At 39.6% G+C, this 12,198-nt stretch overlaps 1 pseudogene; it reads left to right on the top strand.

The window, feature by feature from the left end:
* LOC131249695 (pentatricopeptide repeat-containing protein At1g64583, mitochondrial-like) overlaps nucleotides 1-11,859 on the top strand; it is a 28,168-nt pseudogene extending 16,309 nt beyond the window's left edge.
* Nucleotides 11,860-12,198: the final 339 nt, after the last annotated feature.

Genomic DNA, 12,198 nt, shown 5'->3' with positions numbered 1-12,198 from the left:
GCGTTTTTCTACTCTTCTGAGTTTTCGAGTTGTGGAAATCCAATTGGGTGCGAAGCTCTCTTTTCATTGAAGGACTAACTACCGTGGTGCGAAGCCACATCGATCCTGATTCACCCTCATCCTCTACCACCTCTAATTCTCATCTCCTACCACCTTTATTGCAACAGTTTTCCTCTTTACAGCAGAATTCCAGATTCTGGCCCTGCAGGATGGCTGAAACTTCGGTGGAGCACTGCGCACAGACCGCGCATCCGATCGACACGAAACTTGGGGGTTTTGAAGCCCTCCCCTGGCCGACCAGAGCCAAGGAGGCGCTTTCCACGTTCGGCGCCCCCTCGCACATGCGACAGGCCTGGCCCGCTGTCCGTGCGCGGGGACTATCTACAGGTTTAGATTTCTGCCTATTTTATTCCTCTCATACCTTTTCTCCTTAACCCTAACCATAGATTGTATTACTTTCAATTTATTTGTCCCTTTTTTTACCCTAGGGTTTTCCAAATTGGAATTGGTGAATCCCTTAGATTAGGGACTGATTGCTGTGCATGTGTGGATGATTTTTTACTTCCCTTTGAGTGTCGTTTGTTCCATAATTTTACTGATCCAGCCCTAGCCTGTGTAGGCCTGGACCCGTACAAATTCCCCTTGCTTGAATATTTGAACTTTTGTATGGGATGTGGAATTTTATGTGATTGTTTCTGAATTAGTATAATCTAAAGCCTGAGATCTTGCATATCATATTTAATTTTCATGTCCTGCATCAGATGGCTTCTCTAGAAGCTTCTTTTACTCATGCTTGAGATATTGTTAGAGAGGATATCTCTATTGATGCTTGCAAATTTTTCTCAGGTGGTCCTATCTTCATGTCCTTTTTATGCACATTGATTTGCTTGGTCCTGAAAACAGCTAACCCGAAGTATCTAATAGACTTCAGTCCCATGAGTCTTTGCAAATGCATATACAAGGTTTTCTTTAAGATTGTTGCTATGTGATTAGCAAGCATCCTTCCCCATATCGTCCTAAAAGAACATGGAACTTTTGTTCAAGGAAGATTGATTGCTAAGAACATTAATATAACTAGTTAAATTGTGAATGAAATTGACCAGAAGGTTTGTGGAGATAATCTCATCTTGAAGCTGAATATGGAAAAGGCGTATGATCTGCTTGAATGGAGCTTCATTTCCTTAGTCCTCCAAAAGTTTGGCTTTGCTCAGGGCTGCATAGATATGATGGAAAGGCGTTGGAATGACTACTGGTTTTGTATTATTATTATTAATGGTCGAGCTATAGGTTTCTTCATGTCCTTCCGAGGGCTTTGATAGGTGATCTGATTTCTTCTAGCATATTTATCTTAACAGCGAAAGTTCTGAGTAGGGGAGTCAGAAACCTCATGATATCCGGTGCATGCTAACCGTTCCACCTGCCCTGATTATGCCCGTTGATATCCCATTTTCTCTTTGCTGATGACGTGATTCTTTCTCAATGGCAGGCAATCCCTGGTTTAGGAAAGGAAGAAATTTCTAGTGAATTGTGAGAAGGCATCAGGACAAAGGATTAGTGCAAGGAAAAGCTACTTATTATCATTCGACAAGGTGATAGGCTCTCATGCTCAGAGCATCACTCAACTGACAGGTTTCAAGCAGACCGCCTTGCCCATGTCCTATCTGGGGGTTCCTCTTTTGAAGGGGAGGCTTCAGGTTAGCCACTCACTCTTCCTTGTTCAGATGACCAAGAAAAATCAAAGGATGAAAAGTGAAGCTGCTGTCATTGGCGAGGAGAATTACACTAATCATCAAGTATGTGCTAGCTAGCTATCCTATGCATGTCTTGGTTGCTTTTAAAATCCCAATATTCATCCATAAAAAAATGGAGGTAGTGCTCTTGGATTTATTTTGGAGTGAATCAGAGGGCAAGAAATACAGGCATTGGGTTAAATGGGCTAGAATCTTCTTTCCAATGTCAGAAGGAGGCTTAGGAGTAAGAAGGTTGGAGGATGTGATGCAAAGCTTCCGCATTAAGATGTGTTGGAACTTATTGTTGGGTGAATCTCTTTGGGCAAAGCTTTTTGGGGTCAAGTATCTTAACAAATTTATCAAAACTGATTGTATCTCTTAGGCTGGGGGGATTGAAGTTGTGGAAGGACCTAGCCTGGAAGCTTCTGACTACCTTTCAACATTTTAGATTGATAGTTTTCCGGTGTGAGATGGATTTTTGGTCTCAAAATTTGACAGGACTTGGGCTTTTGGCTGGTGCGAATGAAGTTAGAATCCCGGAGCATCTCCAGGATGCCAGAGTAGCTATTTTTTGGTTCAGGATGGAGCTTGGAACTTCTTGGATCTTGAGGATGCGGTGCTGGCTGACATTCTTCAGTGCATGCAGGGGAAAAATATAAAGGTCATGGACAGGGATGATTGATTCATATGGGCCTTGAAATCTTCAGGTAAGTTCTCCCTATAGTCTGGTTAGGAGCATGTTCGGGCTAAGCGTCTTATCTAGTCGTGGACACGCTGGGCCTGTAATAAGTATATTCCACCGAAGCTGGCGGTGTTCTTATGGAAGGTTATGCACAAGGTGTGCTGGTTGATGTGGTTCTTCAATAGGCAGGCATACAAATAGTGTCCAAATGTGTTTGTTGTGACAGTGATTCTCAGGAGTGCAGGCCCTGACACTGTTCCTAGATGTACGAGATTATTCTAGAATGGTAATGCTCTTGGTCAAGCATCTGTGGATCACCTGCAAAGGGGATTTGCTGATCCTGGGACCCATCTGGCTAGCAGCAGCTCTCATACTCTGGATAGAAAGGATTTCTGAGGATTTCTGAGCCACCGTGGACCATCTACATAGCTTCACTAGAGAGTCCACTTACCAACAGCTTTTACAGTGCTCTGTCAACAGTGGGGAACAGGTGCAGTGCAATAAAACCTGTTGGTCTAGTAGCTGAACAACGTTCATCCTGTTAATCAGGATGATCTGAATGTTGAATTTCAAGCTTCTTTGGGGGTGGCAGGGGTGGATAGGTTGAGCTTCCAGGTGCATATATCCTATCATTTTGAGAGCCAGGGCCCCCAGAAAGGCAGGGGAAGGGAGTGGAAGATTCACCGGTGGAGGAGCCACCACATCAGAAATTGGGAATGGAGAGGGAATACTGGTTCAGGCAATGAAATTGGAAGTGTGTGGAGTCTGGTTGGGGAGACAGATTAACAGGTCTCAAATTATGCATCTAAGGAGACTAGTTAGCAATGATGCTTCTGTTCCCCTCTTTCTTTGATCATTTGCATTTTTTTTTTCCTTGACATTAGATTAGTTGATTTTCAAAGTATTCAAAGTAAACTGATCAAATTTGCCACACAACTATATGCTTAGTTCTAGCAATTGTTTAAACACCACCATATAAAGAGGTAAAGGATCATCAAGAAGCTGCTCCAAGATTTACTAGGCTAGTAAATGTTAAGGCGAAATACAATTGGCATGTCTAGTTCTTGGTGCAAGTGGGCTGGCCACAATGTAAGCTTGTCTTTGGTCTTCACCATTAAACCGTGATCAAGTTTGTATACATAAGCTAAGCTGTCCTACCAGTACAATCCGATATGGTTTTTCTATCAAAATTCTTGTGCATACACAACCAGCCTACCTTTTACTTCTCCAAGTTGGGGCTACTGAATGAAACTGAAGCATTTCACTAAATCAACATGACAGAAAAGCTGTTAGCATTGCTTCATGCCATTAGATACAGAATAACAACACATGGATATATGGATATACGAGGAAATCACGATTAAAAGATTAAAAAAAGAAGAAGAGAACATCGGGCACTACATTAGTTAACCAGCTGCTGCCATGACTCCAAGAAAGATTTTGGAGTAGCATCCGAAACCAATAAGTATCGCCCAATACATATGGGTTTCATTTCAGAGCACAACTCACTTAAAACCTCCAAATTCACTTATTATTAGCCCGTATTTTAAGTATTTACAAATGTTTGTTAACATATTTTAATGTATTTTGTGGAATTACGAGACTTTTTTTTTTTATTACTGAAATTTGGGCATCTCATCCAATATGTACTAGGTTTTGGCAATGGACAATAGGATACCCATTACGCCCACTTCAGACTTGCTGCCAATAGAAGCCAAGCAAATATTCATGACATCTAAGACATAAAAAAGAAGAGGAAGAAGAAGAAGAGAATTGAAGAAAAAAGAAAAGAAAGTGTCTTAAAAACATTTAAAGGTTGGCATGTAAACTTTAGATCAATACATGGATAAGTTCATAAAGGAACAAGGTGTTCAAGTATACATAGGCAAATCTTAGCAAATAAATATACATGCATGAAAGGATGATACAATATCAAAAGAAATGCCTTGAAAGTAATCGGCTGCATGGAAAAATTAATTAAATTGAGTATTAGATGGCAACAGTTAAAAATTCAGAGCAACAGTATTAAGAGTTGAAGAAAGTGTTCGTTGTGGAGGACATCAAAGTAAAAACATTGAATTTCTTCTTTCAAGAAAGAAACCAAAAAAATCCAATAGCTTCAAATTGACACCCTAGAATCCGGACATCAGAGTAAAAACATTGAATTTCTTCTTTCAAGAAAGAAACCAAAAAAATCCAATACCTTCAAATTGACACGCTAGAATCCTTTCTCTTGCAGATCGAACATAGGGAAGCCAAAATCCCTTCCCTTTTCGCTATAAATTCTAGCTCTCTTCAGAAATTTGCTAGATCTGAGGGAGAACCCAAGAATCCCTCAAATCCCAATGGATTTCAATCTTGTATCCCACAACAACCCGTAGAATAGAAAATAAGGTGAATAAACCATAAAATATCTCAAAATCCTTTCCTATCTGTCGAATTCCTAACAGATCGCGGAAATCCTTTCTTTATTGTCGAACTCCTAATGGATCAAAGATGATAAGAAGTAGAACCCCAAAAATGAAAGAAAACCTTTTCCAGCCAAAGAATGTGATTTTTTCTATTTGGAAGGTTAGGAAAGATAGAGAGAGAGAGAGAGACCTTGGAGCCCACGATGATAAAAAAAAAATTATCACGGGCTCTCTCTCTTTTTCTTTTTGGCATAGACGGAGATGGACGGTCCTGTCAGGGGGCTCGTGGGGCCCATCGTGTTGTATGTGGTTTATCCACTCTGTCCATCCATTTTGACAGTACAATTTAGGCCATGATCCCATAAAGGAGGTAGATTGAAGCCCCAAGTTGATCACACCATAGACAAATCTCTATTTTTTTCTACTATGTGGTTCACTTGAGCCTTCATGTGTATTACGATGGGCTCCATAGGAGCACTTTTTTTTGGTAGATTCCTTTGCCAACAGCTCTTAGTGATTCGTCGACGGCTTTTAGCCGTCGGAAAACCACCATATGACCGTTGAATTTAATTTAATTAATTAATTAATTATTTTTATTTATTTATTTATTTATTTGTAGTGTTTTGGCATAGAAATTGAAAATGTGAGGTATGTTAATTCAGCCTAAGTCAGGGCCAACTCTTTTTTTTTTTTTTTTTAAATAGTTTTATTTTACACACACCCCCACACACGCCTTAGTGGGATTTCACCACCTATGGATACTCGAACCCTTGACCTGTGAGCTAAACTTGATCAAGCTGAATTAATTAAAAGGATTCATATTTTTCAACCCAAACCCAAACCAAGGACTTTGATAGACCGTGTGAGCTAAAGGTTGACCTGCACTTAAAGTTGCAGCCATATAGGGAAGTAAGAGATCATGGTTTCACTAATTCAGACTCGTATTTTTTTTTTTCTTCTAGTTATACGATTCACTACTGTTTCCTTTAAACCTAATATATGTAGGGAATGAATGTGACATAATGATCACGGCATTACAAGCAATATATCAAAAGCTACTTATTCACACCCCTCTACATAAAATAGCCAAACACTTAAGAAAAGCCACACACATGGGGGGGGGAGAGAGAGAGAGAGAGAGGAATGCTCACCTACATACCTTCTTATGTGACCACCCATGCACACCTTTACACACGTGTCGTGGGCACATAATCTGAATGGTCCATGTGATGTGGCACCCCTTGAAACCTCACAATCCCAACTTTCGGCCTGATAAAAAACTTTGGCAAGCCATGGCAAAAGAAAACAATTTCTTCCCTTGATTTGCATTTCTCTTTGCTATGGCCCACTAGAGTTTTGGATCATGCCAAAAATTGTGCCCATAAAGTTTCGAGGGGTGTTGCATCACGTGGACCATCCAAATTATGTGCCCATGACACATGTGCAAAGGTAAAAAGGTGGGCAAGTGAGCATCTCTCTCTCTCTCTATATATGTGTGTGTGTGTGTGTGTGTGTGTGTGTGTGTGGGAAACGGTTCTATGCGGTCGACCTCATGGAAAGTTCCCATGAGGTGGAGCAGCGTGGGCCCACCGTGATGCGTGTCAAACATCAATATTTTTTGAGAACTCATCTCCCATACTATAAGCTTAAAAATCTGGATGGTATACGATATGAAGCACCCCATGAAACCCTAATATAAATATAATACTCATTTGTGCACTAGTGCTCATGGATTCTCATCAAAATTTTTTGAGAACTCATCTCCCATACTATGAACTTAAAAATCTGGACGGTATGCATTATGAAGCACGCCATGAAACCCTAATGGTCTAAGTGGAATTTCACCACCTATGGGTATTGAAACCCTTGACCAGGCATTGAAACTCCTTAGAGTCTACCACCGGAGCAAGAGTAAGGACCCGCCTAACTTTTACCTTATTCCAAAGTTTTGGTAGTCTATGGAAGAAGAAAGATGCAAAGGAAGAAACTATTTTTCTTTTGCCATAGCCCACCAAAGTTTTAGATCAAGGTAAAAGTTGGGCCGAAATGGTTACATGAGGTGCTGCATTACATGAACCGTTCAGATTTTGGACTCATTTCACGTGAGATGAGTTCTAGAAAAGTTCTCACAAGAAAGGGTGACAACTAGTGTGCATGTGAGCATTCCAATATATATATATATATATAATTGAAGCATTCTTTTTGATAAAGGCTTTCCCTTAAAAAAGAAAAAAAATGAAAAATGAAAAAAAAAAAACAATTTTTATAAACATCTATACATTATACACATTCCATAACATAAAGAATTGCTTTTCTAATATTAATTAATGCTTTTATCTTGATAGAACACTGTCTCATTAGGCACAAAGCACTGTTAGCAAGCACAATATTCAAAAGCCTGAATTTGTTACTGAAGACTCACTCCTTGCCAAGCAGTATACATTCCTCCAAGTGAATTGGGGTCAGTCAATTTTTAAAGATTTAAATAAAGAAGAATATCAAATCTCCTCCAATTGTTGAGGCATCTTGAACTGGCAAAGAGGACACACATGGTTAATCTCCAACCATTGAATTATGCATTCAACATCAAAAATATGTGAGCATGGCATACGTATGACCTCCATCCCTATACACAACTCATTCAGACAAATTGTACATTTGATCTCGTCTGACTTTCCTTTGTTGAACCTCATCCTCTCCAACACTTCAACTGAAGATCTTAATGCTGGTACTATACTAGCCCTCCTTTCATAAGCCAAGTCCATTGATTCTCTCAGGGCCTCAGCCAGTGTCTCATCTTCATCTTCTTCTTCTTCGTCTTCTTCATCATCTTCTTCTTCTTCTTCTTCTTCAACCAATATCAAAACTTCAAAATCAGCAACAATGTGTACCATCTTCCTTCCCACTTCATGGGCCTTCTTTGCTATATCACTAATATTCAAGGCCACTGATTCAACACAATTTGTATGAATGTTCAGGTGGGAAACCATCTCAGCAACATGCCTTTTAGATGTCTCGGCTTCCAAGAAATTGTGGAGATCATTCGAGAACGTCTCCACCACTGTACGAAATTCCTCCTCGGATTGATGTCCCTCTACATCTATCCGTCTGCAGTATTCTTTCAACTGAATTTCTATGGATAGTGTGGGCACTTGGGATTCACATACTATTTCATCCAATTTTTCATGGACACTTTACCAATAAAAACGGGTGATATTTCCATTGTGGACCATGTATGATTCATCAATGGGCAAATCAAATTCATCGTCGGAGGACATGTCCAAGTAATCTTCAATGGTAGCGAACATGTTGAATTCATCTTCAAAGGTAGTGGAAGGGTTGAATTCAGCATGGGATGGTGTGACCGAGTCTTCTTGAACCACTACAAGAAACAGGGCTTTGGCCGACCCATGGGCCGACTTTTTGTGGGCGGCCAGTTTTAACGGCTGCCGGCAGGGTCCGTATATATAAAAGAAAAAGAAAAAAACCCTATACCTAGCGCGACTCTTTCTCTCTCCCTCTCTCTGCCGCCCGCTCTCCCTCTCTCTCCCCACCGCAAATCTCTCCCCACCGCAAATTCTCTCTCTCTACACCTCTCCCTCTCCGCTCGATCTACCTCTCAGCCTCTCCCTCTCCGCTCGATCTCTCTCTCCCTCTTCACTCTCGACTCCCCTCTCCCTCTCCTCTCGATCTACCTCTCCCTCTCCCTCTCTCTCCCTCTTTTATTTCTTCTTTTATTTGGTCTAGCAGATTAAGGATCATTATGCAATATCAGGTCTCTCTCTCTCTCTCTCTCTCTCTCTCTCTCTCTCTCTCTATCTATCTATCTATTCATATCAATTTGGGCATTTTTTTGGCATTTTTTAATCCTTAAAGTAACATTGTGTAATGATTTGTGTTTTGGGAATTTTTGAGTTTCGAATCCCTAATTAGGGATTTTGTAGTGTTGATTCCCTAATTGTGGATTATAGATTAAAAAAAAAAACTGAAAATCCCTAATTAGTGGAATTTTCTTTAGAACTATGAAATGCTTTGTTTCTCTCGAGAGTAGCTAGATTTAGAAAATGCTGAAACCTTTAGCTTCTATGCGATCTGCAAAAGTTGGGATTAAAGATCAAGCATCATGAGGACAACTTGAAATTTCTGAAGACTCAAACAAACAACTTAAGATGAATCCATTTTTGATATGCAAGTATAGCTTAATGCTTTTCTTTAGTGTGGTGTCCTTGTATCATCTTGTTTATGATCCATCTTGAATTAGGTAAGGCGTTGAAACTAGCTAAAAGCAGAATCAGAAACGGAGTCCATAGGCTATCTGTTATTCTGTTCTGTTTTCGAAGCCTGTGTGGCTTTCGATCTAATGCACTAGGAAAGTTGGGTCATTTAGATGCTACCCTAGGATTGCATCTCTGCAAGTGCAACACGATATAACTAGTTACTACTTCATTGCCTTTCTTTTTCTTCTTTTAATATCTATTTCCTATTTTATTGTTAAGGGTGTGAACGGTCAGGCCCACTCAGGCTTGGGTCCAGACTCCAGACTCCTCGCTCTGTTGTTCTGGATCTAATGGACATTTACGCCTAATTACTAATTGAGCCAGAAATTGGTTGAGGATCTTCTGCCTGTCAGGTTGGGCTGGATCCAGTCAGGTCTGGAATATATCTTGATCGTATATATTTTTTTATGATTAACATATATATATAACTAAAAATGCATATCATGTTGGGTAGTTGCGTGCTTAATTTCTATTTGGTTTGCTGGGTCATCCCAAATCGAGCTCAGGCCAAGATCATGTTCTATTGGCTTGGGCTTGGGTGACCCTGACCCAGCTATGGATGCTGCTACTTATATATATATATATATATATATATATATATATATATATAACACGCACTCACACCACAGTGGGATTTCACCACAATGGGCACCCGAACCCATGACCTCATGTTGAAACTCTTGTGAGTCTACCACTGAGGAATGAGTAAGGACCCAGCTACTTGCTGCTTGTTTTCTCTCCATATATGTTTAGCAAACTGCTGTCTTTGATATATGACCTGCATGTGTCATGTCTTTTATCCACTGCTAACACAACTTGTTCACTCAGTTAGTCTTTGAAAGTACCACTCATCTACTGTAGCTAACACTGGAAGTCAGAATCTTAACCATCTACTGTACCACTCATGTCTTTGATATAATAACTGATTTTTGATGAATGGGTGGGGTTTGGGTCTGTTTGGATGCTTGGAATTTGTTTTTCATCCCATCAATGTTAATTTGAATGGGGGCTAATAATCACGCGGAGAGGATCTGCATGACCATTGATTTGTTCAGTTGAAACGTGAGCCATTAAGGATTTTTCAGGGTTGAGGGGCATTTTCCGTGCGGGTGTTGGAACCTGAGGTTTGTTGACTTCCCACCAAGCATTTGATGAAAATCCGTAATGGACTCTTACCATCTTGATAAATAATGGGATGCTGCAATTGGATATGTTGCATAATGTATTACTTGACCTCTGTATTCTTGAAAATGTGACTGATTTATAGGTTGTTTGGAGCTTCTAGAATTTTTTTCCATTACAGCTCTAGTCCTTCTGATTGAGAACTTGATTTTCATGCAGGAAAAGGCCAATGACAACTGTTGTATTTTCATCTGATTCCCATTTTGCCTTCCATATACTGGGAATTGATGCACTTGTGGGCAATCAAAGTTCCATATCTGTCTGCTATATACAAAAGCTCCCTGCACCTTCGAGATACATTTCCTAGCACCTTTTGTAAGTGGATGGTAGTATTTTAGCATGGATTTTGTAGGGACTTTCAATCAATCTGATTAGCCAGAAATCCCTCAAGGACCCACTCCTTTTTTCTTTGGAATGAGAGTAATAAGTGATGTTCCCAACTCCAATGAAAATACAACTACTTTCAGAAGCTTACATTTCAACTCTCAGTTGGACTGTGGCTTTGGCATATTGATCTGACCTGATTGTTACATGCTTCTTTTACATGGTGCCATCCTTTTCTCATGTTGTGTTAAAATGCCTAGGAGTGCCATGTGCTGACAGAATCTCACATGGCAGAGTTTGTGGATCATGTTTTGAATCAGTTAACAAGCAAGTAAACTAAAGTTGCTGTTAACGAGATTGCCTAGTCCTTTATGAATACTTACCTGTATGATAGAAGTTGGGAATTAGTTGATACATTTATTAGCGTGGATATGAACTTACATTATGATTCACCCAGGGATACTGAGGTAAGGGACTGGATTTGAAACATGGGGAAGAGGAAGTCAAGGGCAAAGCCACCTCCTAAGAAGTGGATGGACAAGCTTGATACTGTCTTTAGTTGCCCCTTCTGCAACCATGGAACCAGTGTTGAGTGCGGCATGTGAGCATTCTTCATCCCTTCATATATTTCTGTATTTGTATTTCTCTGAACGTGGTTTCTGGTTGTGTAGAATATCTATCACATTTTGCCATATTATGGGATTGAATGATTTTTTTCTCTTTCAGTGATATGAAGAATTTGATTGGTGAAGCCACATGCTGGATTTGCCAAGAAAATTTTAGCACTACAATCACTGGAATGGAATTGATTGTGTGCTTTGCAAGGAGATCCTAACTTTAAATTCTATTTTTTGTTATTTTCATCTTCAACAGGCTTATGTTCAACAGCTAGAGTCTAGTAGGATTAACTTAGCCAGTACAGGAGCTCTAGAGGGCTCGAGCTCAGGTGAGGCTCTTTATTCATGTGTGCTATATATTCAGTGTGGATTTCATTTTCCGTTCTTCTTTATACTTGGAAGTTGGGTTTGATATTGCTCTAGTCATTAGGTTATAACCCATGTATGGAGGATTTCATGTTTCCATGCTTGGGCTGCCAACCAAAAACAGAGTTCTCAACCTGTGGCTGGCCATGATGTGAGTTTTTGTGTTATTTGGATGGCAAAGAACCATCAATTCACAAAAGAATTGTTAACATTTTTTATAGTTGGGATTTTTTAAAGATTATCTAATAAATATAAGATTTTCACTTGTTATCCTAATAAGATCCTTAAAATAGAATTCATTTTTCAATAATCTCAAAATAATCATTTGATTATGATTAACTTTCCTTTCTTTTGCCTTGTGGAATGATTATTATAACTTTTTCTTTCTTTCCCTTGAATTCCATGTATCCAAAAATGTCCTAAATGGACAAATTTTCATGAGTCAGATGACCAACTTCACTGGACATGTCCAGTGGGGATGATCATTTGTTTTATTGAGACATTTTGATTGGTTGCTTGTGCAGTTAGATAATGCTAAGCACAATTTGCAAAACAAATCTACAGCTTTGAAGGCCCACTCTGCAAGGTACACTACATGTATACTTGTAG

This window comes from Magnolia sinica, chromosome 6, assembly GCF_029962835.1.
Source record: "Magnolia sinica isolate HGM2019 chromosome 6, MsV1, whole genome shotgun sequence".
In the NCBI taxonomy this organism is placed as follows: Eukaryota; Viridiplantae; Streptophyta; class Magnoliopsida; order Magnoliales; family Magnoliaceae; genus Magnolia; species Magnolia sinica.
Note: the sequence above shows the minus strand (reverse complement) of the source record. Positions and strands in the feature narration are given on the sequence as shown.